At 39.9% G+C, this 25,887-nt stretch overlaps 1 long non-coding RNA gene across 1 annotated transcript in view; it reads right to left on the bottom strand.

Moving 5' to 3' along the window:
* Positions 1-984: 984 nt before the first annotated feature.
* LOC125753031 (uncharacterized) overlaps positions 985-25,887 on the bottom strand; it is a 72,816-nt gene continuing 47,913 nt past the window's right edge. The window contains exons 2-4 of the long non-coding RNA XR_007403858.1: positions 10,793-10,964; positions 3,929-4,057; positions 985-1,334 (exon numbers count right to left, since the gene is read on the bottom strand). This is a non-coding gene — a long non-coding RNA (uncharacterized LOC125753031). The remainder of the gene's footprint in view (positions 1,335-3,928; positions 4,058-10,792; positions 10,965-25,887) is intronic.

Here is a 25,887-nt window from a genome sequence, read left to right on the forward strand (position 1 = left end):
CCCTCCCTAACCACACACTCACACACACACACATAAATAAATAAATAAATAAATAAATAAATAAATAAATAAATAAATAAATAAATAAATAAATATAAATTTCAAGGTTATTGACAAGTCTTTAGCTAGTCTGACCAAGTAAAGAAAGAAAAGACTCAAACAACTAAAAAAGACTTTACAGATTTTTTTTTTAAATTATAAGTTAATGGGATGCCTGAGTGGCTCAACAGTTGAGCTCCTGCCTTTGGCTCAGTGTGTGATCCCGGATTCTCGGGATCGAGTCCCACATCAGGCTCCTTGCATGGAGCCTGCTTCTCCCTCTGCCTGTGTCTTTGCCTCTGTGTGTGTGTGTGTGTGTTTCTCATGAATAAGTAAACAAAATTCTTTAAGAAAATTATGAGTTAATACTTTTAAACAACTGCATATCAAGAAGATATATAACCTAGATGAAATGGGCAATATCCAAGAAGACACAACCCCAAAAACTGACTTGAGAAGAAGTAGTCATCATGTAACAAGCAAAGAAATTGAATTAACAATTTTAAAACTCTGCACAAGTAAAATATCAGGCCTAATTGGTTTCACTGGTAAATGTTAGCAAATGTTTAAAGAAAAAATGATACAACTATATCACAAACTCTTCTAAAATATAGAAGGAACATTTCCCAAATCATACTATGAAGCTACTATTACCATGATACCAAAACAAAAGACATTAAAAGAAAAATAACTTCAGACCAATATCTCTTTTGAACATATGTGCAAATATCTTCAACAAAATATTATTAAATCAAATACAAAAATATAAAAAGGATTATACACCATGACCTAGTAGCAATTAAGCAAGAAAAGGAAATAAAAACCATAGATATTAGAAAGAAAGAAGTAAAACTACTTTTATTTGCAGATGATAATTTTATTTAGAAAACTGGAAAGAATAAAAAAACTATTAGAAGTAATAAATGAGTTTTTTAATATGGCAGACTATAAGATCAATATACAGAAATCTACTGCATTTCTACACATACCAAAAAACAATCTGAAGATGAAATTAAGAAAATAATTACATTGACAATAACATCAAAGACAATAAATACTTAAGAAAGTTAATAGAAGTACAAGACATCATTAAAACTACAAATCATTGTTGAAAGGAATTATTTTTTTAAGATTTTATTTATTTATTCATGACAGACAGAGAGAGAAGCAGAGACACAGGCAGAGGCAGAAGCAGACTCAACGCAAAGAGCCAGATGCGGAACTCGATTCCAGGACTCCGGGATCACACCCCAAGCTGAAGGCAGACATTCAACCACTGAGCCACCCAGGTGTCCCTGGTGAAAGGAATTAAAGAAAATATAAATAAATGGAAAGATATCCCCCATTCATGAATTAGAATACTTAATATTGTTGAGATGGCAATACTCTTTAAAGTGATCTATAGATGCAGTGTCCTTCCCCTCAATCTCTCACCTCACTTTTCTACAAGACTTGACAAACTGATCCTAAAATTTTTTTTTTTTTTTTTTTTTTATTGGTGTTCAATTTACTAACATACAGAATAACACCCAGTGCCCGTCACCCATTCACTCCCACCCCCCGCCCTCCTCCCCTTCTACCACCCCTAGTTCGTTTCCCAGAGTTAGCAGTCTTTACGTTCTGTCTCCCTTTCTGATATTTCCCACCCATTTCTTCTCCCTTCCCTTATTTTCCCTTTCACTATTATTTGATCCTAAAATTTATATGGAAATGGAAGGAACCCAGACTAGCCAAAACAATCTTAAGGAAGAACACAGCTGGATGAGTTATTTTTCCTGATTTCAAAACTTGCTGCAGAACTACAATAATTAGGACAGTGCAGTACAATAATAAGGAAGAACATAGGGATTAATGGAATAGAGTTGAAAGTCCAGAAATAAACCATCATACTTACAGTCAATTGATTTTGCCAAGGGGGTCAAACCGTTAAATAGGGAAAGAATATTCTCTTCAACAAATTGTGCTGGGACAACTGGATATCCTCACACCATATACTAAAATTAATTTTAAAAAATGGGTCATAGACCTAAAGGTAAGAGCTAAAACTATAAAACTCCGTAGAAGGAAACAAGGTAATTAATTACTAATTACCTTAAATTAGGCAATCATTACTTACATAAAATATCAATAATACAAGCAAAAAAAGAAAGGCATATAAGTTGGACTTGCCCAAAAATTAACATTTTTAGGCTTCAAAGAATATCAGGGAAAAAAAAAAAAGAATATCAGGAAAAGGAAAAGATAATCCGTAGAATGGGGGAAAATGCTTGCAAATCATATATCTAATAAGAAACCTGCATACGGAATATGTAAAAAACTCATAATTAATTAAACAATGAAAAATATAATCCAATTTATTTTATTTTTTAAAGATTTTATTTATTTATTTATTTATTTATTTATTTATTTATTTATTTATTCTTGAGAGACACAGACAGAGAGGCAGAGACCTAGGTAGAGGGAGAAGCAGACTCCTTGCAGGGAGCCCAATGTGGGACTCAATCCTAGGACCGGGCATCATGCCTTGAGCCTAAGGCAGACTCTCAACCACTGAGCCACCCAGGTGTCCCTGATAATCCAATTAAAAAGGAAAAATATTTGACTGGATATTTCTCTAAAATAGATACACAATAATTACATGAAAAGATGTTCAACATTATTATTTATTATGGAAAGCAAATCAAAACCACACTGAAATGCCACTTCATATCCACTAGGTAGCTAAAATTAAAAAGACAACAGTAAATGTTGGTGAGGATGCAGAAAAACTGCAAGTCTCACACAGTGCTGGTGGGGATGTTGAATGGTGAAGCAACTTTGAAAACATTTTGGCAATTCCTCAAATTGCCGGGTTACTCAGCAATTCTATTCCTAGATATATGTTCAAGAGAAATAAAAACATACATCCACAAAATACCTGTATAAAAATGGTTATAGAAGCATTATTTATAGTTGCCAAAAAGTGGAAACAACCTAAATATCCAGCTAGTGATGAATAGACAAACAAAATGGCATATCCACATAACAGAATATTATTCAGCAATGAAAAGTGAAGTACTGATACCTGCTATAACATGGAGGAATCATGAAAACATGCTAAATGCAAGAAGTTAGACATAAAAATTTACATATTACATGATTCCTTATGATTCAATATATGTTTATTGAATGGCTGCCATGTGCCAAGCATTATTTTTGGTCCTGAGAATTAATGAATGAGCACAACAAACATGGTTACTATCCTTACAAGCTTTCATTCTAATGCATGCAAACACAATTGTGCACATAATTAATAAAATAGCACTAAAATTTTGATATGAGCTAAGAGAGAGCAGTATGGGAATTATGACCTAGTCTGAGAGGTCAGGGAAGGCCTCACTGAGGAAGTGACTCAGCTGTGTTCCCTGCTCTTTTTTCATTTCACAATATAAATATTTCCCTGTGACTAAAAACTCTTTGTACACATAATTGCCATATCTTAATAATATGCTGCTTATGGTTGTATCTCACCACCCCCTGGACAATGGACAGTTGGCTTGCTTCCATTTTTCCCTATTTTACATATTTTAGAAACACCTTTATGTGGTATCTTTGCCCAGATTCCTAATGAGAGTTTAAGGATAAATTCCTACTAAAGTGATATGTGCCACCAAAATGTTTTTCAAAAAGATTGTAGCTGTTCACACCCATGGTATTCTCATCTCATCCTGCAGTGTAATCAGAAGGCTCTCCTTTCTCTGAACAGTGCTGGAAGCCACCCACCCCTCTGCATCATTCCACCCAGTAATGGTAATGGGGGTTGAAAGGAGAACCTCTTCCTAAGTGTCCTCTTTAATGGGCCCAATTTTGCCTTGGAGGGTGAGAAAGTATACATCTAATTGCCCTTTACCTGCTAGCTCTGTTTTGGCATAATTGGAGCTCCACTGCAGATCTCAATACATCCAGCCATCTTCAGCGTGATCCCGCCTGTCCGTCTTCTCATGTCTTCTTTGATGTTGTTGTTGTTCGTTTATTAGTCCTATTGGAAGTCATACAGCAATTGTTTCTGGCTTTAATATATAAAATTTGCTCCAATTTTGCTAGAACAGGTTGGATCCAGACAGAACTGGCACATAGGTAATTTGGTTTCAGAGCTACCTTCATTTTTTTAGACCTGAAGAATGAGATCAGATGGGTTGACCTTCAAATCTCGGATTTTTGCTGAATAGTTTTACAAACTTGGGCTCATCCCTCTTACCCTCTCTGAGTTTCTGAAAATGTAGGTAGTCCCTATTTAATCATAGAGAGTGATAATGAAATATGAAAGCATGCCCAAGTGCATTCCCTGATAGACAAGTTTCCCTTTCAGTGTTCTTCCTTCCAGGCTCCTACTGCTCATGGAATGGAGCATCCACGCAGACTTCATGGGCTAGGACCCTGGGACTTGTACACAGATTGACACTGGTCATCACACAGTCAGCCATAAGCTCCCACTGAGGTCCACTGGGCACATGCTCTTTGATTCTTTATGGACATACATAATTAATGGGCCATAGCCCTTGAGGAATGTAACATCTTCTGGCATCAATTGGGCAGACATGAAACCCTGAAGAACATGTTCCTAAAGAGCCTTCAGAGGGATCTTCAACAGCTGTGGGGTGAGGATAGGAGTGGCCTAGCCTTGAAGAGTGGATTGGCTTAGAGATGGATAAAGGGGACAAGAGGACAGCTCAAAAGCCCCTTTTCCAGTTCCCTACTTGGCGCTTATGTTAAAACATAATAACTCCTACTTGTTTATCTTGTGTTATTATCTCTCACCCATTGAAGATATGTCCCATGAGGGGAGAGATTTTTGTCTTTTTTTCTCTCTGCTCACTCCCCACAGTCTATAGAACAAGGTTGAAACTTTTGACACTCAGTTAGTAATTGTTGAGTGAATGAATGAGTCAGGCAGCTGAATCGGAAGGAACAAAGATATTCATGTATATTTTTGGAGAGAAGAGATGCAATCTGGTGAGAGTAGAACAGGAGTGTGCTTCCCCTAGAGCCTCAAGTGGCTGACAGGCCAGGGCTTGGGTTGAGTTGCAGGATCTCAATTATGCCCTGAGCCCCTTCAACCTACCCACATTCACATAAATCAGTGCTCCCATCTCAACTGACTCATTAGTGGGCAGCCTTTTCCTGCAGTATGTATGGGATGATCCACCCACAGCCTTAAGGGAAATCATCTATCATGCAATTGAGAAGAGGCCATGAGGGATGGAGAATTCTATGGGGAACAGAGAACACCAAGGGCACACACCTGCAGATGTGAGTGCACTGACACAGGTGTGTTGGGTATGCTATGTGTCTGGTTCACATCCTTAGTGCCAAGTTCACTGCTCTGCATCACTTCCCCAGTAGGAATGGAAATGCTAAGAAGGCAATAGGAAATTTGGGGTTGCCAGATGTTCTCTTTGGTGCTGGAGTATTAACATTCTGAAGGCTTATGAAAAGGCATTCTGAAGAGTTCACTAGAGCATTTTTCCTGAAACGTGTTGGCTCTGCTGCTGCCAGCCTGGAGAATTTCCCTGTGGCAGACAGGAGCAGCTCTATCTTGGGAATCTATGCTAAGAGCTCCTTTGGAGAAAAGATGTCTCACCTTCCAGGACTAAGCATGTTTGTAACTGACTGCCTTAGAGGACCTGCAGGGAGTGGGGGGAGGGTGCCTATATTATCAAACCATGGAGCACAAACAGGTTGCAGAAGCCAGGGGCTTTCAAGGATCTGAGGGCCATGGGAGCTGGATGGAATAGCATGTAAAACATTCTAGCATCTTCCAGAGGAAGACAGACAGACACTTTTGTGTTTTAGTAGATTATCAGATGAGGAAAAAACCGTGCACTAGTCATGCCTAAGAGACCCTGGCTGGGGAAACCAGGCATCTTCCTATCTGGCTCTGTCAACATTTGAAAACTACCCAGCCATCCTGCCAACACTGCCACAGCAGACCCATGAAGCAGTCTCTCAGGATCCCTGTGCCATGGTCAATGGTTTTTTCTAGAAAAACCCTCACCAGCCCTGTGGCTGGCCTCTGCTCCTTGTCAAACCATTCCCTGACACTGTGGGACCTCAGGGAACATGATGCATACCCCTCTCCCTTCCTCATGTCCTGACGTCCCCATTCTTCTCAAGGTGAGCTCAAGCCCCTGTCCCCTTCTTTCCCCCTTGCCTTTTACTACACCCTTTTCTGTACAGCTCCCACATTATACTCTTCACCTGCCTGGATGGCATAGACCCCCCTCCCTTCCCCTTAGTGCCCTGCACACTAGGAAAGCATATACCTCATCCTCTGCTCCCCTAAGTGTGCTGAGTAATTCCAAGTCTCCCCAACAAAGGACCCTGATGGCTAACACCCCCAGAGAAGCTCTGCCCTGAGAGGGTGGGGTTCAAAGTCACCAGTAATCTGCCTCACTTCAAAACTTCTTGGGGAACATTCCCTGCCCTCTGATGACTTACAGAGGAGCTCTGGTGCCCTTACTCCAGGAAAGGGTGACCTCACCTGGCACAAAGCAGAAAGAATGCCTGCCTCCCTTCCCCAGGTTGGGGGGCATAAGCCTGTGGGTTTACCACACTTCTCCCTGGGTTGGCCTAGGCTTGAGGGGTTGCCTGGTAACATAAGATAGGGTACTCGGGAAGTCAAGAGGGAGCTATGGGTTGGCAGACTGGGGCAGCCAGGTTCCTACACCTTCCCAGAAGGATTTGACCATGAGTTTTGAGGTCCTAGAAAGACAGGTACAGGCCTGTTACAAGGCAATTCTAGCTGGCCCCCAGCACAGTAACAGCCTGGGGTGGGGAGTCTCAGAAAGACCTAAAAGCTGCTTAGATAGAACTTGTTCATGGGGATACCTAAGAGGGATGCATTTCTCCCTCCCCAACCCAATATTGCCCAGGCTCTAGAACAGACGGGCATTGAGCATTTGTGTACTGCTAGCATATTATTAGTGTAATCTTATTAGTGTATTATTAAAAATAAGCTTACCCTATACCACCAATTCAACTTCTTAGTATTTCTCATAGAAAGAAAAAATTGGAAAAGCAGCAAATTTCTAAGTACAAGAACATTTACTGCAAAGTCATTTTTAATAGTGAAAAAATGAAACAACCAAAATATCCAAAAATAGGAAAGCAGTCAGATAAATAGCAAAGCAACCACAAACGAGGCCCTACAAATCCTGTTGAAGCAGGTTATTGATATGCAGAGGTTCACAGTTCATTGGTAAGTGTAAAAGACAGTTGTCAAGCAGTGTCACTATGGGTGACTTCCTACAGGAGCTACACCCAGAACTGCAGGAATTACTGAGAAAACATACATGACTTTGAACATGAATGGCAGGCATACAGTGACATTTGGTATTTTTCAGGAGTGTTTTGTTTGTTTGTTTTTAGTTTGATTTTTTATTGATTGTATAATAGAAAAATGATGCATTATTAAAAAGTCTAACAGCAAGTGAGAGATGCCCAGATTTTTTCCCCCAAGTCTCTGGTTAGTGGGAGAATCAGGATAGGAGCTTAGGACTATGGGCTTTTTGTCCATTGCTGGTTCCACTGGTCCTAGTGGCTTAGTCAGAGACTCTGAGCTTCCTTCTACCCCAGGCTTGAAATAAGTTTGTCCCTTACCACTCTTGCCAAGTCTCTTCTTATCCAAGAGAAAAGGGACTAATAACACTATCTTCATGTATTCCTGAGAGCCTTGTCATTATCAGTTACCTACACTGAACATAGTTAATTCTTATATCCATTCCATCTGAAAAACAAGTTTAAATTTTCTCAAGCTAAAAATCACTATGTGTCACTGTCTGACATTTATGCACCTGCTTGGATCACACAGGTTTTGTACATTACTGGCCAAGATCATTTCTGGAATATTCTTCCTGAATGGGCCTTGTTTCCCATTTTACTTGCTAACTGGTTTTTCTTAGTGTATAAGAAAGCTTTGGTTAGTGGTTATTGGTTGTGTAGCTGGTCAGCTTATTTGCCCTCTACCTGATGGCATCCAGAAAACAATTGTTCCCAAGCCCAGCTGCACTTTAGAATTTCTTGCAAAGTTTGTAAGGAAATGAGATCCCTGCACCACTGGCAAATCTACTTCAGTAGGTCTGGGGCAGGGCCCTCAATCTTTAACAAGGGTGCTACACAATTCTGATAGCTGCAGACACTTCCCAAGCAGTCATGAGACCCACCTAGGTACATGCAGTGTTAGTATCACTGCTGCATCTCCCCTTTGTGGGCAATCCTTCCCCAGCTTGATCCAGTTGTTTCATTAAAATATATCTCCATGTGGATCTCTTGATTGATTTTGTTTGGCTCTTGGTGATGTCTTTCATTTATTTTTATAATAAATTTATTTTTTATTGGTGTTGAATTTACCAACATACAGAATAACACCCAGTGCTCATCCCGTCAAGTGCCCCCCTCAGTGCCCGTCACCCATTCACCCCCACCCCCCGCCCTCCTCCCTTTCCACCACCCCTAGTTCATTTCCCCGAGTTAGGAGTCTTTATGTTCTGTCTCCCTTTCTGATATTTCCCACACATTTCTTCTCCCTTCCCTTATATTCCCTTTCACTATTATTTATATTCCCCAAATGAATAAGGCCATATGATGTTTGTCCTTCTCCAATTGACTTACTTCACTCAGCATAATACCCTCCAGTTCCATCCACGTCGAAGCAAATGGTGGGTATTTGTCATTTCTAATGGCTGAGGAATATTCTGTTGTATACATAGACCACATCTTCTTTATCCATTCATCTTTCGATGGACACCGAGGCTCCTTCCACAGTTTGGCTATTGTGGACATTGCTGCTAGAAACATCGGGGTGCAGGTGTCCTGGCGTTTCATTGCATCTGCATCTTTGGGGTAAATCCCCAGCAGTGCAATTGCTGGATCGTAGAGCAGGTCTATTTTTAACTCTTTGAGGAACCTCCACACAGTTTTCCATAGTGGCTGCACCAGTTCACATTCCCACCAACAGTGTAGGAGGGTTCCCTTTTCTCCACATCCTCTCCAACATTTGTGGGTCCTGCCTTGTTAATTTTCCCCATTCTCACTGGTGTAAGGTGGTATCTCATCATGGTTTTGATTTGTATTTCTCTGATGGCAAGTGATGCAGAGCATTTTCTCATGTGCATGTTGGCCATGTCTATGTCTTCCTCTGTGAGATTTCTGTTCACGTCTTTTGCCCATTTCATGATTGGATTGTTTGTTTCTTTGGTGTTGAGTTTAATAAGTCCTGTATAGACCTTGGAAACTAGCCCTTTATCTGATACGTCATTTGCAAATATCTTCTCCCATTCTGTAGGTTGTCTTTTAGTTTTGATGACTGTATCCTTTGCTGTGCAAAAGCTTCTTATCTTGATGAAGTCCCAATAGTTCATTTTTGCTTTTGTTTCTTTTGCCTTCGTGGATGTATCTTACAAGAAGTTACTGTGGCCGAGTTCAAAAAGGGTGTTGCCTGTGTTCTCCTCTAGGATTTTGATGGAATCTTGTCTCACATTTAGATCTTTCATCCATTTTGAGTTTATCTTTGTGTCTGGTGCAAGAGAGTGGTCTAGTTTCATTCTTCTGCATGTGGATGTCCAATTTTCCCAGCACCATCTATTGAAGAGACTGTGTTTTATACAGTGGATAGTGTTTCCTCCTTTGTTGAATATTAGTTGACCATAAAGTTGAGGGTCCACTTCTGGGTTCTCTATTCTGTTCCATTGATCTATGTGTCTGTTTTTGTGCCAGTACCACATGGTCTTGATGACCACAGCTTTGTAGTACAACCTGAAATCTGGCATTGTGATGCCCCCAGATATGGTTTTCTTTTTTAAAATTCCCCTGGCTATTCGGGGTCTTTTCTGATTCCACACAAATCTTAAAATAATTTGTTCTAACTCTCCGAAGAAAGTCCATAGTATTTTAATAGGGATTGCATTAAACGTGTAAATTGCCCTGGGTAACATTAACATTTTCACAACATTAATTCTTCCAATCCATGAGCATGGAATATTTTTTCATCTCTTTGTGTCTTCCTCAATTTCTTTCAGAAGTGTTCTACAGTTTTTAGGTTATAGATCCTTTACGTCTTTGGTTAGGTTTATTCCTAGGTATCCTATGCTTTTGGGTGCAATTGTAAATGGGATTGACTCCTTAATTTCTCTTTCTTCAGTCTCATTGTTAGTGTATAGAAATGCCACTGACTTCTGGGCATTGGTTTTGTATCCTGCCACGCTACCGAATTGCTGTATGAGTTCTAGCAATCTTGGGGTGGAGGCTTTTGGGTTTTCTATGTAGAGTATCTAAGAGGGAGAGTTTGACTTCTTCTTTGCCCATTTGAATGCCTTTAATGTCTTTTTGTTGTCTGATTGCTGTTGGATTCTCTCCCGCCCCGCAGCCCCCTCCGCGGAGCCGCCCCCGAGCCCCCCCCCCCCCAGCTGCTCCGGGTCCCCCGTGCGCGCTGCAGCCCTTAGGGAGCTCGGCGCACTCTCCCGGGGTGCAGGTGCCTCTTAGTGTCCCCGGGAGCCCGAGGGCATCCCCGCCCTCCTGGGTCCTGCTCCACCTCCCTGCGAGCCCCTTCCCCCCCCCCCCCCCCCCCCCCCCGGGAAGGTTGGTGCAGCTCCTGCGTCTCCGGGACGGGGCTCTCCTGTCCTGGGGACACTCGCCCCGGCCTCAGCCCAGCTCCTCGCGGGGCCCCTCCCCCTTGGAGGCCTTTTGTGTCTTTATTTCTTTCTCCCCGTCTTCCTACCTTGATAGAAGCGCGAACTCTTCTCACTGTAGCATTCCAGCTGTTCTCTCTTTAAATCTCAGGCCGAATTCGTAGATTTTCAGGATGATTTGAAGGTTATCTAGGTAATTTGGTGGGGACAGGTGACTTGGGGACCCTACTCTTCAGCCATCTTGAGGACAGCTTCTGTTAACTGGAATTTAAATAAAAACATAAAAAATATGTATTTCTAGTAAATTTCTATTTCGCCATCACAATATTTTTCTTATAATTTAGCAGTTTATACTGTGGACAAAAAGCGCACCCTCACAAACAGTCCTTTTCACCATGCCCCACACAGTGGACTGTGGCTGTTTGGAGCCTGATAATCCTCCTGTCTTCTGGTCCCCTGGGATGAGGGACAGAGGATGCAGCTCCTTTCCAGCTGAGCTGAAGGAGTTCTGAGCCCAGGCCTCTGCCTTTAAATAGTCCCTCATGCTGCATTTTCATGTGATCAAAAGTGACCTCAACATGTCTCCTCCACTTGTGGAATTTAATTTCCTTACTGCGGTTTTTTTACAGTGCAAAATGAAGACGGTGTGTCCCTTATCTTGCAAGAGAAAAATACAGTTCCTCACCTGTGTGGGGAGCATGGCTCCAACTGATATGTTAATACAAGAGGATACAGTCCTGGAAGATAGTGGGTACTTCTAAATATACACTGTGTGTGGCCTGTTCTGACTGATGCAGGCTTTGATGTCAAATAAAATGGGATGAGGATGGGAGACGGAAGCCAGATCACAGATCTTCTCTCCAACAAAAGGGCAGAAGTCAGCAAAAATTTACCGCTTTCAAACAAGGAAAAGGGTACATCATTCTACAGTTTGGAAAAGAGAAGCCAGGTTAAAAAAAAAAAAAAAGGCTTTTAGCTCTGCAAGGCACTTACTCTTCCCTACAACCAGAGGCCAAGTTGGACAAAGAAGTTAAAAAAAAAAAACTTCCAAGAGTTCTCCCAAGGCCCCCAAATTTGGAAAGAAGGTTATTGATTTCCAGCATGTTCTAAGCCAACATGGAAAATATAAGGTTCAACCCCAGATAGGGGAAGGAAGCCCACCTGTCTCCCTTTTGGCTTTCACAGCAGCAGGAAGAACTCTGAGGTTCCCTTTAACTGAGGGCTGCCTGCTGAATGCCCTTGAGTATGGCACCACTGGAACAGGGCAAAAGACCAAAAGCATATGATGCACAATTCAGCCCTGGAACTGAGACTCTGAGAGGAAGGCAGTTCGTGTCGAAAAAGGCAGAAAGACTGTCAAGGAAACTTTGCCCACTAATATTAGAGCAAATGGAGTTAAGGGTGAAGCAGAGAGGCAAAAATGACATGGCAACTAGACAAACATACTTCAGAAGTTATGAAAAGGGAGGAAAGCACGTGGCATGCAAAGGACAGATGAAGAAAGTAGTCTGAGTGGAAATAAAGCCCGAAGACAGAGAGATATCCCTGTGAGTCCTTCACACCAGAAAAAGACTACATAAAAATATGAATGAGTTAAAAGATAAGATTGAAATGCAGAGAAGACTTTAAAGAGAACTTTTTAAAAACTGAGTACCAAAGCAACATTATTAACAAAACTACCAAATTAACAGAAATGGCAAGAATAAGTTGGACAGTCAGTTATGGCCACAGAAGAAGGTGGGTTTGAGGTGAACTGCACACTAAACCAATCAGGGAAAGGATAGCAAAAATAGAGGGCACACAAAGGAGAGACAAGACATGACGAATTGGCCTGAAGTGGAAACCCCACAAAAGGTACAGGATTTCTTTTTAAAAATATAATGGAAGAAAATTTTCATGAACAAACATGGACTGAAACCAATCTAAAAGGTGAACCAAATTCCAAGAAACATTAATTACAGAATGAATGTTGTTGAAATATTTCCTGGCTAAGTCAATAAACACCAAGAACAAAGGCTCGTTTGAAGCTTTCAGGTATCTGAAACAAAGGAGAAAAATGTCCAGGGCCGGGGCGTGGATCAGTCAGATTGGTCCCAGGCTGCTCCACAGCAGCATCCAGAGCTAAGACATGGTGGAGTGGAGAGAAAGTTCCAAGTGCAATCAAATGTTATTCATAAATATAATGCCCAGCCACACTGGCTCACAGGGATAACAGCCACAGCTAAAACTATCAAAAATGGGCTGTATTCATGAGACAACTAAAAGAAAATCCCAGCACACTAGTATGAACAAAGAAAGGATAGGCAGGCCCAGGCAACACCTAAAACCAGAGAACAAATGGTGAAAACTAGAAAGGTCACATGGGAAAATTCATAAACACAGGGAGCAATAAGGAGGTGGTTTCAGCATATTGTGTCCAGGCTGTTTCTGTTCAGTTTTTCCTTTGAAACCAACCAGCCAGCCAGTGTTAGTCCCTACATCTTTCTTCTAGTAAAGTCTCCTCATACTGAGAGGGAGTCCCAGTGCCTCCCTCACGCATTTACCTGGAAACAGGAAGTGCAGAGATTTTTATTTCAAAAAGATATGCTCGAAGCTACCAGTTTCTTTGGTCCAGGAAAATGATTAGAGTTGATACATTTCCAGAAACAGTGACCCCAGGCAAAGAAAAACGATCCAAAGTTTTCAGGGAAATTTTAGCTTCAAATGAAGAAAGCCAGGGAAAATCCTAATGCAGATAAGGGGACGCAGTCTCTTGGTGGCTGGTTATGAAGCTGCGTGCATCAGAGATCTTAGGTGAAGCAGGGACAAGTCTCCAGCTGGGATTGCCATTTCAAGGGGTCAATATGGATATTTCCATCCCTGAATAATTGGGATGATAATAACTGCTCTGAACCCATGTGTCAACAGACTGAGGGGAAACTGGGTAAAAGTGAATTCTACTAAACTGCACAACTTTAGATAATACAGGTCACTCCCTATGGATACAGATATCAGGGACAGGTTGTCTGAAGCATCCTGACATGTCTGGCAGTCAGACATAAACGGGGTCTTATAAGACAGAAAGAATTTCAGATTCAGGACACTATGTCAGCACATTCCCAAACACACACACACGCACATGCACACACGGAGTTTTGCACTAAGTCTTATTCCCAGTTTTACTGCTTACCTGCCACAGAACCCAGGATTAGTCACCTAACTTTTCTGAACTTCAATATCAATCATCTGTAAAATGGGCATAATAACACAATAATCACTTCACAGATTTATTCCAAAATTCAAATGAGATGCTGTTCCTAAATTGTCTGGCATATGGTTAGCCCTCAACTGATGGTAGCTATTATGATCATTAATAAACAGATGCCAGGGTTAAGAGGAAGGACATGGCAAAGATGGAAAGAGCAATGTTCGCTGTCAACCAAGAAGGAATTCCCTGAAAATTTTACAAAGAGGCATTTATTTGGGCAATTAGAATTGCAATTCAGGAGACACAGATACAGGTAGAAAGCCAGATTACGTTCCAAAGAAGACAAAGAGGGGGCAGAGTAAAGGGGAAAGGTCATGAGTGCAGTTCTCATTTAGGTCTTCTATGTACAATAGGGATTGAAACTAGATTAAGTGGGATTGGTTGTATTAATATGCAAATAAGGGATTGTCTCCTTTCCTAGCAAAGAATACTCATACTTCAGGTGTCATGGTGATTAAGAAGTTAAGTCCAGGCTCAGGACTGGCAGCCAGCAAAAATTTTTTTAAGAAATCCATGATTTATCCTATGAAGACTTGCATAAATTCCCCCTCCCTTATGACCTCCTGATCCTATTTTAAAAAGCGACTCTCTTAGCTAGGCTTGCTTCCTCCATTTTAAAATATCCTTTTAGGATGTTAATACAGCCTCATTTGGGATTCACTATTTGCTTGGAAACTACTTCGTTTTCTCAGCGTCTCCATGTGCTTGTTCTCAGGGAAGCTAAGGGGAGCTCTCCCTGCCTTCTTCAACCTCTGCTACATTCTGATGCACTTAAAGGACAATTAAGCCGTGACAACTCACTGATGAATAACTATGCTCTCTGCTAATCATGTCATGTTGGGCACTGGCTGGAGACACAATTAATACAACATGGTTGAACAGCTTACACATTAATAACTTGCCCCAGCAAAGGTGACAGGGCTGGGAAACCTGCATCTTCATTCCCCAACTTCCTGGGACTTTTCCAGTGAAAGACCAGCCCGTGTCCTCATACCCCACAGCCTCCATACCTGGGCCCCTAGATGCTGGGTAGAAGCAATTTACAGGAGGCTTTCTAAGATGATGTGTCAGAGCTCAAAGTCAATGAATTGAAGTGTGCAGCTTAATAACATGCTGCACTTTGAGCTCACCTGCAACCTCAGGAAGAACTTGTCTTATGCAATACTAATGGGCTCCAGTTGTTGGTGCTTCTCAAGGGTTAGTTCATACTAGCTTCACAAAAGCTCTGGCACAGATACATTCCCATAGAGGGCTCATCCCTGCCAGCTAGGCAGGATGAAACTCCCAGGCACTGTACTGTGCACACACACACCTCTTTGTATGAGGATTTATCATTTTAAATGTCATTATAAAATTTTAAAAGAACAGAATTATATAATGCACTTTTCCTTTTCTTGTTTAATAATATTTCAGAAATATTGTTAGTCCACATAGGTCTACGTCATTCTGTTTAATGTCTGCATCATACACTAGAGCAGATGTTTATAGCTTCAAATTTTCCATTATAAAAAATGCTAGAATAAGCATCTTTGTGCATGTATTTTTATATGCATATTAAAGCTTTTTTTAAGCCTAAAGTCCTAGAAGTGAAATTTCTTCATCAAAGGGTATATGCATTTATATTTGAACAGACTGACAACTTCATTCCCCAGAAGCTTCACCAATCTGCATACAATAATGTCTGTTTCCCCACATTCTTGCCAACAGTGGGTATTATTAGTCTTTGTTACAGTTTAAATATACATTCCCCTGGAGGTCGGGCTTTTTATATGTTGTTCTTCATCTGTGAATTTCCCGTTAGTATCCTTTGCCACTTTTCAATTATTTGCATTTTCCTTATTTGTTATTAGAAGTTCTTTATATTTTTATAAATAGTAATCTCTAACCTGCTAAATATTGTTTCCCCAGAAGCTTGTCATTTGTCAATTTATTAATGGTCTTTTTTCTCTTCTAGAAGTTATTCTTATAAATTATCTGTAAATGTTTTATAGAAGATATTTAGATTATGTGTTGCTCCCCAAAACATTTTATATAGTCTCTTAATTTTTCCCCTAACATGTATTTTTTAAAACAGCTCTTTATTACAACTGATTTCTTTATTGCATGGCACGAGCCAGATGTCTTATTTTATGTTTCCAAATATTTAGTCAATTGTTCCAGTAGTGTTTGTTAAAATGCCATATTTCCCCACTGATATGAGGTGCTACTTTAATCGCAGATACAATTATAGATTACCACAAATCTTTGCATCTATAGTAAAATTTACTATTCTATTCAATAATCAGTTGATTGAGCCTTATACATGCATTATAATGTTGCAATTATTTTTGTTCCCTTTAACTAACATTCCCCATTTCCCCAAGCCCCCAACCCCTAGGTGCCACTGTTCTACTCTCTGGTTCTATGAGTTCAACAGTTTAGATTCCACATATAAGAGAGATCATGCAGTATTTATCTTTCTGTACCTGGCTTATTTCACTTAGCATAATGCTCTCCAGTTCCATCCGTGTTGCCAATGACAGGATTTGCTTCCTTTTTAAGGTTGAATAATATTCCATTGTATTTATAAACTGTATCACTTTATGCATTCATCCACCAATAGACACTTAGGTTCTTCCCATGCCTTGGCTGCAAAGAACATGGGAGTGCTCAGATCTTCTGGAGATATCAATCTCATTACCTTTGGATATATACACAGAAATTAGACTCTTGGTTTCTAACTCTTTGAGGAACCTCCATACTGTTTTCCAGAGTGGCTGCACCAGCCTACATTCCCACCAACAGTGTAAGAGGGTTCCCCTTTCTCATCCTCACCAACATTTACTTCTTGTGTTGTTGATTTTAGCCATTCTGATAGGTATGACCTGCTATCTCATTGTGGTTCTGACTTTCAATTCCCTGATGATGAGTGATGATGAACATCTTTTCTTGCGTCTGTTGGCCATCTGGATGTCTTTCTTGGAGAAATGTATATTCAGATTCTTTGTCCATTTCAATTTATTTGTTTTTGTTGTTTTTTTTTGGGGGGGGTGTTTTGTTTTGTTTTGTTTTTGCTATTAAGTTGTATGTGTTCTTTATATATTTTGGACATCAGTCATTGATCAGATATATTTTGCAAATATTTTCTCCCATTCCATAGATGCCTTTTCATTTCATTGATCATTTCTTTCCTGTGCAGAAGACTTTTAGCTTGATATGGCCCCACTTGTTTATTTTTGCTTTGGCTGCTGTGTTTTTCAAGTAAATTCAAAAAAAAAAAAAATCCCTATGTTTTCTTCTAGAAGTAAGCATCAGGTATTACATTTAAGTCTTTAATTCATACCTAGGTTAATTTTCATGTGTGGTATAAAATAAGGGTCCAATTTCTTTGCATGTGGATATCCAGCTTTCCCAACATCATTATTGAAGATGATGAAACATCCTATCCCTATCATGTGTTCTTGGCTCCCTTGTTAAAGATTAACTGATTGTATATATGAGGACTTATTTCTGGGCTCTCTATTCTGCTCCATTGGCCTATGTATAAAGACTTAAATCTTAAACTGACCTATTTCAGTATTTATTTTCTTATAAATACAGATAAGGTTGTATCATTTTTTCTGAGTTCTTCTCCAGGTATATCTAGACATTTTTTGTGTGTGTGAGATATACTCTAAGTTTGGTTTGTAATTTTAGTTTTGATATCTTCCTTAACACAAAACTAGATATATTTCACACATTTAATGCAGTTAATTTCTAATTTTGTTGAATTGTAGTAAAAGAAGATGGTCTGAATGAGTTCTGATTTTTGGCAACTGAGATTTTTAGTGTTTAGTTTCACAACATGTGCAATTTTGTGAATGGCCTATTGATTTAGAAAAGAATGTACATTTTTATGGGATACAAATGTGTTCCCACTCTCTCACACAAACACAAACATGACAAAACTTATTATACTTTTTAAATTGCCAACTGCTTCATTATTTTGTCTTGTTATTTCTATGTGAAATATACAGTCATCCCTTATAATTATGGTTTATAGCTGGTGTTTCTATCTGGCTTTGCTGTGTCTTGAAGCTATGCTTTCAATTCATAAATTGCTAACTCTCATTTCTTCTTGGACAATTATAACTTTCACCCTGGAGTAGGGAATGATGTTTCTTGGTTGCTTCTATGAGTTGCTGTCTGTTAGCAGTTGTGGGAGCTACAACCTGGCTCATTGCTCAAATCCTTATACTCTCCTGCCCAAAGCGAGTAGAGAGATCTACTTCATACTTAGGAATTTGAATCATTTATTTGTCTTATATTACTATACTACATTATTTCTGTTAATATTTCCCTGCTGCAATTTTTCTAATTTATTATTTCCAACTTTTGTCATGTTATTTTATTTTAGGTGATTCTTTTTTTTAATAATAAATTTACTTTTATTGCTGTGCAATTTGCCAACATACAGAATAACACCCAGTGCTCATCCCGTCAAGTGCCCCCCTCAGTGCCAATCACACATTCACCCCCACCCCCTGCCTACCTCCACTTACACCACCCCTAGTTCATTTCCCAGAGTTAGGAGTCCTTATGTTCTGTCTCCCTTTCTGATATTTCCCACACACTTCTTCTCCCTTCCCTTATATTCCCTTTCACTATTTTATATTCCCCAAATGAAAGAGAACATACACTGTTTGTCCTTCTCCGATTGACTCATTTCACTCAGCATAATACCCTCCAGTTCCATCCACGTCAAAGCAAATGGTGGGTATTTGTCGTTTCTAATGGCTGAGTAATACTCCATTGTATACATAAACCACATCTTCTTTATCCATTCATCTTTCGATGGACACCGAGGCTCCTTCCACAGTTTGGCTATTGTGGACATTGCTGCTAGAAACATCGGGGTGCAGGTGTCCCGGCGTTTTATTGCATCTGTATCCTTGGGGTAAATCCCCAACAGTGCAATTTATGGGTCATAGGGCAGGTCTATTTTTAACTCTTTAAGGAACCTCCACACAGTTTTCCAGAGTGACAGCACAATTTCATATTCCCACCAAAGTGTAAGAGGGTTCCCTTTTCTCCGTATCCTCTCCAACATTTTTGGTTTCCTGCCTTGTTAATTTTCCCCATTCTCACTGGTGTGAGGTGGGATCTCACTGTGGTTTTGATTTGTATTTCCCTGATGGCAAGTGATGCAGAGCATTTTCTCATGTGCATGTTGGCCATGTCTATGTCTTCCTCTGTGAGATTTCTCTTCATGTCTTTTGCCCATTTCATGATTGGATTGTTTGTTTCTTTGGTGTTGAGTTTAATAAGTTCTTTATAAATCTTGGAAACTAGCCCTTTATCTGATACATCATTTACATATATCCTCTCCCATTCTGTAGGTTGTCTTTTAGTTTTGTTGAGTGTATCCTTTGCTGTGCAAAAGCTTCTTATCTTGATGAAGTCCCAATAGTTCATTTTTGCTTTTGTTTCTTTTGCCTTCGTGGATTTATCCTGTAAGAAGTTACTGTGGCTAAGTTCAAAAAGGGTGTTGCCTGTGTTCTCCTCTAGGATTTTGATGGACTCTTGTCTCACATTTAGATCTTTCATCCATTTTGAGTTTATCTTTGTGTATGGCGCAAGAGAGTGGTCTAGTTTCATTCTTCTGCATGTGGATGTCCAGTTTTCCCAAAACCATTTATTGAAGAGACTGTCTTTCTTCCAGTGGATAGTCTTTCCTCCTTTATCGAATCTTAGTTGACCATAAAGTTGAGGGTCCACTTCTGGATTCTCTATTCTGTTCCATTGATCTAGGTGTCTATTTTTGTGCCATTACCACACTGTCTTGATGACCACAGCTTTGTAGTACAACCTGAAATCTGGCATTGTGATGCCCCCAGCTATGGTTTTCTTTTTTAAAATTATCCTGACTATTCGGGGTCTTTTCTGATTCCACAAAAATCTTAAAATAATTTGTTCTAACTCTCTGAAGAAAGTCCATGGTATTTTGATAGGGATTGCATTAAACGTGTACATTGCCCTGGGTAACACTGATATTTTCACAACATTAATTCTGCCAATCCATTGGCATGGAATATTTTTCCATCTCTTTGTGTCTTCCTCAATTTCTTTCAGAAGTGTTCTATAGTTTTTAGAGTAAAGATCCTTTACCTCTTTGGTTAGGTTTATTCCTACGTACCTAATCCTTTGGGAGCAATTGTAAATGGGATTGACTCCTTAATTTCTCTTTCTTCAGGTCATTGTTAGTGTATAGAAATGCCACTGACTTCTGGGCATTGATTTTGTATCCTGCCACACTGCCAAATTGCTGTATGAGTTCTAGCAATCTTGGGGTGGAGGCTTTTGGGTTTTCTATGTAGAGTATCATGTCATCGGCGAAGAGGGAGATTTTGACTTCTTTTTTGCCCATTTGACTGCCTTTAATGTCTTTTTGTTGTCTGATTGCTGAGGCTAGGACTTCTAGTACTAGGTTGAATAGCAGTGGTGAGAGTGGACATCCCTGTCTTGTTCCTGATCTTAGGGGAAAGTCTCCCAGTGCTTCCCCATTGAGAATGATATTTGCTGTGGACTTTTCGTAGATGGCGTTTAAGATGTTGAGGAATGTTGCCTCTATACCTACACTTTGAAGAGTTTTGTTCAGGAATGGATGCTGTCTTTGTCAAATGCTTTCTCTGCATCTATTGAGAGGATCCTATAGTTCTTGGTTTTTCTCTTGCTGATATGATGAATCACATTGATTCTTTTACGAGTGTTGAACCAGCCTTATGTCTCGGGAAAAACTCCTACTTGGTCATGGTGAATACTTTTCTTAATGTATTTTTGGATCCTATTGGCTAGTATCTTGTTGAGAATTTTTGCATCCATGTTCATCAGGGATATTGGTCTATAATTCACCTTTTTGGTGGGGTCTTTGTCTGGTTTTGGAATTAAGGTGATGCTGGCCTCATAGAACGAATTTGGAAGTACTCCATCTCTTTCTATCTTTCCAAACAGCTTTAGGAGAATAGGTATGGTTTCTTCTTTAAATGTTAGATAGAATTCCCCATGAAGTCATCTGGCCCTGGACTTTTGTGTCTTGGGAGGTTTTTGATGACTGCTTCAATTTCCTCCCTGGTTATTGGCCTGTTCAGGTTTTCTGTTTCTTCCTGTTCCACTTTTGGTAATTTGTGGCTTTCCAGAAATGCGTCCATTTCTTCTAGGTTGCCTAATTTATTGGCGTATAGCTGCTCATAATATGTTTTTAAAATCGTTTGTATTTCCTTGGTGTTGGTAGTGATCTCTCCTTTCTCATTCATGATTTTATTAATTTGAGTCTTCTCTCTCTTCTTTTTAATAAGGCTGACTAATGGTTTATCTACCTTATTAATTCTTTCAAAGAACCAACTCCTGGTTTTGTTGATCTGTTCCACAGTTCTTCTGGTCTCGATTTCATTGAGTTCTGCTCGAATCCTCATTAACTCTCTTCTTCCGCTGGGTGTAGGATCTTTACTGTTTTTTCTCTAGCTCCTTTAGATGTAAGGTTAGCTTTTGTATTTGAGTTCTTTCCAGTTTTTGAATGGATGCTTGTATTGTGATGTATTTCCTCCTCAGGACTGCTTTTGCTGCATCCCAAAGATTTTGAACGGTTGTATCTTCATTCTCATTAGTTTCCATGAATCTCTTTAATTCTTCCTTAATTCCTGGTTGACCCTTTCATCTTTTAGCAGGATGGTCCTTAACCTCCACGTGTTTGAAGTCCTTCCAAACTTCTTGTTGTCATTTAGTTCTAATTTCCAGGCATTATGGTCTGAGAATACTTAGGGGACAATCTCAATCTTTTGGTATAAGTTGAGACCCAATTTGCGACCTAGTATGTGGTCTATTCTGGAGAAAGTTCCATGTGCACTTGAGAAGAATGTGTATTCAGTTGAGTTTGGATGTAAAGTTCTGAAGATATCTGTGAAATCCATCTGGTCCAGTGTATCATTTAAATCTCTCGTTTCTTTGGAGATGTTGTGTTTAGAAGACCTATAGAGTGTAGAAAGTGCTAGATTGAAGTCATCAAGTATAAGTGTATTATTATCTAAGTATGTCTTAACTTTGGTTATTAATTGATTTATATATATTCGGCAGCTCCCACATTCGGGGCATATATATTATTAAGTCCTCTTGTTGGATAGATCCTTTAAGTATGATATAGGGTCCCTCTTCATCTCTCACTACAGTCTTCGGCGTAAATTTTAGTTTTGATATAAGGATGACTACCCCTGCTTTCTTTTGAGGCCCATTTGAATGGTAAATGGTTCTCCAACCTTTTATTCTCAGGCTGTAGGTGTCCTTCTGTCTAAAATGAGTCTCTTGTAGACAGAAAATAGATGGGTCCTGCTTTTTTATCCACTCTGAAACCCTGCACCTTTTGATGGGGTCATTAAGCCCGTTCACGTTCAGAGTTACTATTGACAGATATGAGTTTAGTGTCATCATGATATCTATTCAGTCCTTGTTTTTGTGGATAGTTCCACTGGACTTCTTCTTAAAGGGGAATTTTAAGAGTTCCCTTAAAATTTCTTGCAGAGCTGGTTTGAAGGTCACTTATTCTTTCAGTTCCTGCCTGTCTTGGAAGCTCTTTATCTCTCCTTCCATTTTGAATGAGAGTCTTGCTGGATAAAGTATTCTTGGTTGCATGTTCTTCTCATTTAGGACCCTGAATATATCCTGCCAGCCCTTTCTGGCCTGCCAGGTCTCTGTGGGAGAGGTCTGCTGTTACCCTAATACTCTTCCCCATAAAGTCAGGGATTTCGTGTCTCTTGCTGCTTTAAGGATCTTCTCTTTATCTTTGGAATTTGCAAGCTTAAATATTAAATGTCGAGGTGTTGAACGGTTTTTATTGAATTTGGGGGGGGGGGGATTTCTCTATCTCCTGGTTCTAAATGCCTGTTTCCCTTCCCAGATTAGGAAAGTTTTCAGCTAGGATTTGTTCAAATACTATTCTGGCCCTCTGGCCCTTTCGGCGCCCTCCGGAACCCAAATTAAACGTAGGTTTTTCTTCCTCAGGCTGTGATTTATTTCCCTTAATTTAATTTATCCTCATGGTCTTTTAATTGTTTGTCTCTTTTTTCCTCAGTTTCCCTCTTTGCCATCAACTTGTCTTCTATGTCACTCACTCATTCTTCCATCTTGTTAACCCTCGTCGTTAGGACTTCTAGTTTGGATTGCATCTCATTCAATTGAATTTTAATTTCTGCCTGATTAGATCTAAATTCTGCAGTCATGAAGTCTCTTGAGTCCTTTATGCTTTTTTCTAGAGCCACCAGTAGCTGTATAATAGTGCTTCTGAATTGGCTTTCTGACATTGAATTGTAATCCAGATTTTGTAACTTTGTGGGAGAGAGGACTGTTTCTGATTTTTTCATTTGAGGTGAGGTTTTCCTTCTAGTCATTTTGCTCAGTGCAGAGTGGCCAAAAACAAGTTGTATTGGGAAAAGGAGAAAAAGAGAGGAGAGAAAGAAGGAAAGAAAAGAGAAAAAGAAAAAAAGAGATAAAAAATTTCAGTCATATCTATAAAGAACTTATTAAACGCAACAGCAAAGAAACAAAAAATCCAGTCATGAAATGGGCAAACGACATGAAGAGAAATCTCACAGAGGAAGACATAGACATGGCCAACACGCACATGAGAAAATGCTCTGCATCACTCGCCATCAGGGAAATACATATCAAAACCACAATGAGATACCACCTCACACCAGTGTGAATAGCGAAAATTAACAAGGCAGGAAACCACAAATGTTGGAGAGCATGTGGAGAAAAGGGAACCCTCTTGCACTGTTGGTGGGAATGTGAACTGGTGCAGCCACTCTGGAAAACTGTGTGGAGGTTCCTCAAAGACTTAAAAATAGACCTGCTCTACAACCCAGCAATTGCACTGCTGGGGATTTACCCCAGAGATACAGATGCAGTGAAACACGGGGACACCTGCACCCCGATGTTTCTAGTAGCCATGTCCACAATAGCCAAACTGTGGAAGGAGCCTCGGTGTCCATCAAAAGATGAATGGATAAAGAAGATGTGGTTTATGTATACAATGGAATATTACTCAGCCATTAGAAATGACAAATACCCACCATTTGCTTCAACGTGGATGGAACTGGAGGGTATTATGCTGAGTGAAGTAAGTCAATCGTTTTCACTTATATTGGAAATACAAAACATAGTGAACAGGGAATTTAGGGAAAGGAGAGAAAATGAGTGGGAAATATCAGTGATGGTGACAGAATATGAGAGACAACTAACTCTGGGAAATGAACAAGGCCTACTGGAAGGGGAGGTGGGCAGGGGGATCAGGTGACTGGGTGACGGGTACTGAGGGGGACACTTGATGGAATGAGCACTGGATGTTATAGTATTCATCAGCAAATCAAACTGCAATAAAAAATATATACAAAAATAATAAATAAATAAATAAAAAAATAAATAAATTTATTAATTGATTAATTAAAGACACTTTATTACATTTAAAAATAATCATGGTCTGGTCCAACAGTTGGGGTCTGAGATTAATGAAGGGTGAGCAGCATCTCCAGATGTGGAAGAGAGTGACTCCAGTTTGGACATAGGACAGGCAATAAGCTAACCAATTCTAGGGACTCCACAAAGAACAATTTTGGCTCTGATGTGCATTGATGTGCAGCCTAGACTTTTTCTAGAAGCAGGTATCAGCATGCATTAAATATGGCACACACGCCAAGGAAATTTCCCCAAGGTAAAAGTTTAGACATCACAATAAGCTAGGAAACAAATTCCTGGAAATAAACCTTGAGGTCAGTGGAACAATGTACATTCTGTGGTGGGCAACTGGCACTTAGTGATGGTGTATGATTCACACACTTAGTGCTATATTGGACTCAGGATCTTAAGTTCTGGGTTCTTGGGTCATAAAATACAGAATTTCCCAATTGAAATAAAGGGTCCAGCTAGGAGCTAGGGTTCAATAGACACTGAACATCTGTTTGTGAGGCCCAGAGTCAGGCATTTATCCTTATATCCATTATCTTATAATAAGGTGCTTCCTTCATTCATCTAGCAGATGAGGAGACTGAGGCCCCAAGCCCTGAGAGATTATCTTATCTTCACCAGCTTGAAAGAAGGAGGAGCAGGGACAGCAAAAAGCCTCTCTGCACTTTGGGTTCATATGGGAGTGCCCTGGCCTCAAGGACACCACAGGTACAGACAGGCATTCTTCCAAATTTTTTTGCTAACATTCCTTTAGAGCAAAAGGGACACAAAGTGTGTTATGTGGGTTTGGGAAGACTCCAGTAACAAATCAAGTTCTGAGTCAATGGAAAACTTATTAGAGAAATCTTGTCTTTCAATAATGAAATTAAAAGTTTATAAAAGTAGTGCAATTGATTATCCACCGAATGAATCATAATTTACACTTAATTACAAAGGCAGTGCTGAGATTGGGAGCTGGGCCAATTAAGCAACTTGTTTCTCCTCTGCTATATTTCAGGGCTTTCCATCCCTAAGGAATTGGTTTTCAAAAAAATGTGCATCATTATGGTAGATTTAAATAGCATCCAGTATCTGTTTGAGTTAACTATTAAATGCCTACTGAATGAAGAGCCCAAAAGAAACACAAGCAACATTTGACTTCTTCTTTTCCAGAAGTTTGCCATATTTCTGCAGAAAAAGCACAGAGACAGTTATTATATATTCCTATATGCTTGGCATAGATAAATAAGTAGTCAGGAAGGAGGAGGTATCAGCATGGGCTGGCATTTTCAGGGAGGAGTTGGGATTTGAGATTAAAGAGTGTTCAATTTAAAATATAAATCCAAGTATGATCCCACCTGCAGGTAAAAGCTCTCCAGCAACTCAACATTCCCGACAAGCAAAGGTGTGACCTTTTAGAATGGGGTGAAGGCTCTCCCTGTGCGGTGTATTCTGTCCAGCCCCAGATTTCATGTCTCTTTCCCTATC

The sequence above is a fragment of the Canis lupus genome, chromosome 19 (genome assembly GCF_003254725.2).
Source record: "Canis lupus dingo isolate Sandy chromosome 19, ASM325472v2, whole genome shotgun sequence".
Classification (NCBI taxonomy): domain Eukaryota; kingdom Metazoa; phylum Chordata; class Mammalia; order Carnivora; family Canidae; genus Canis; species Canis lupus.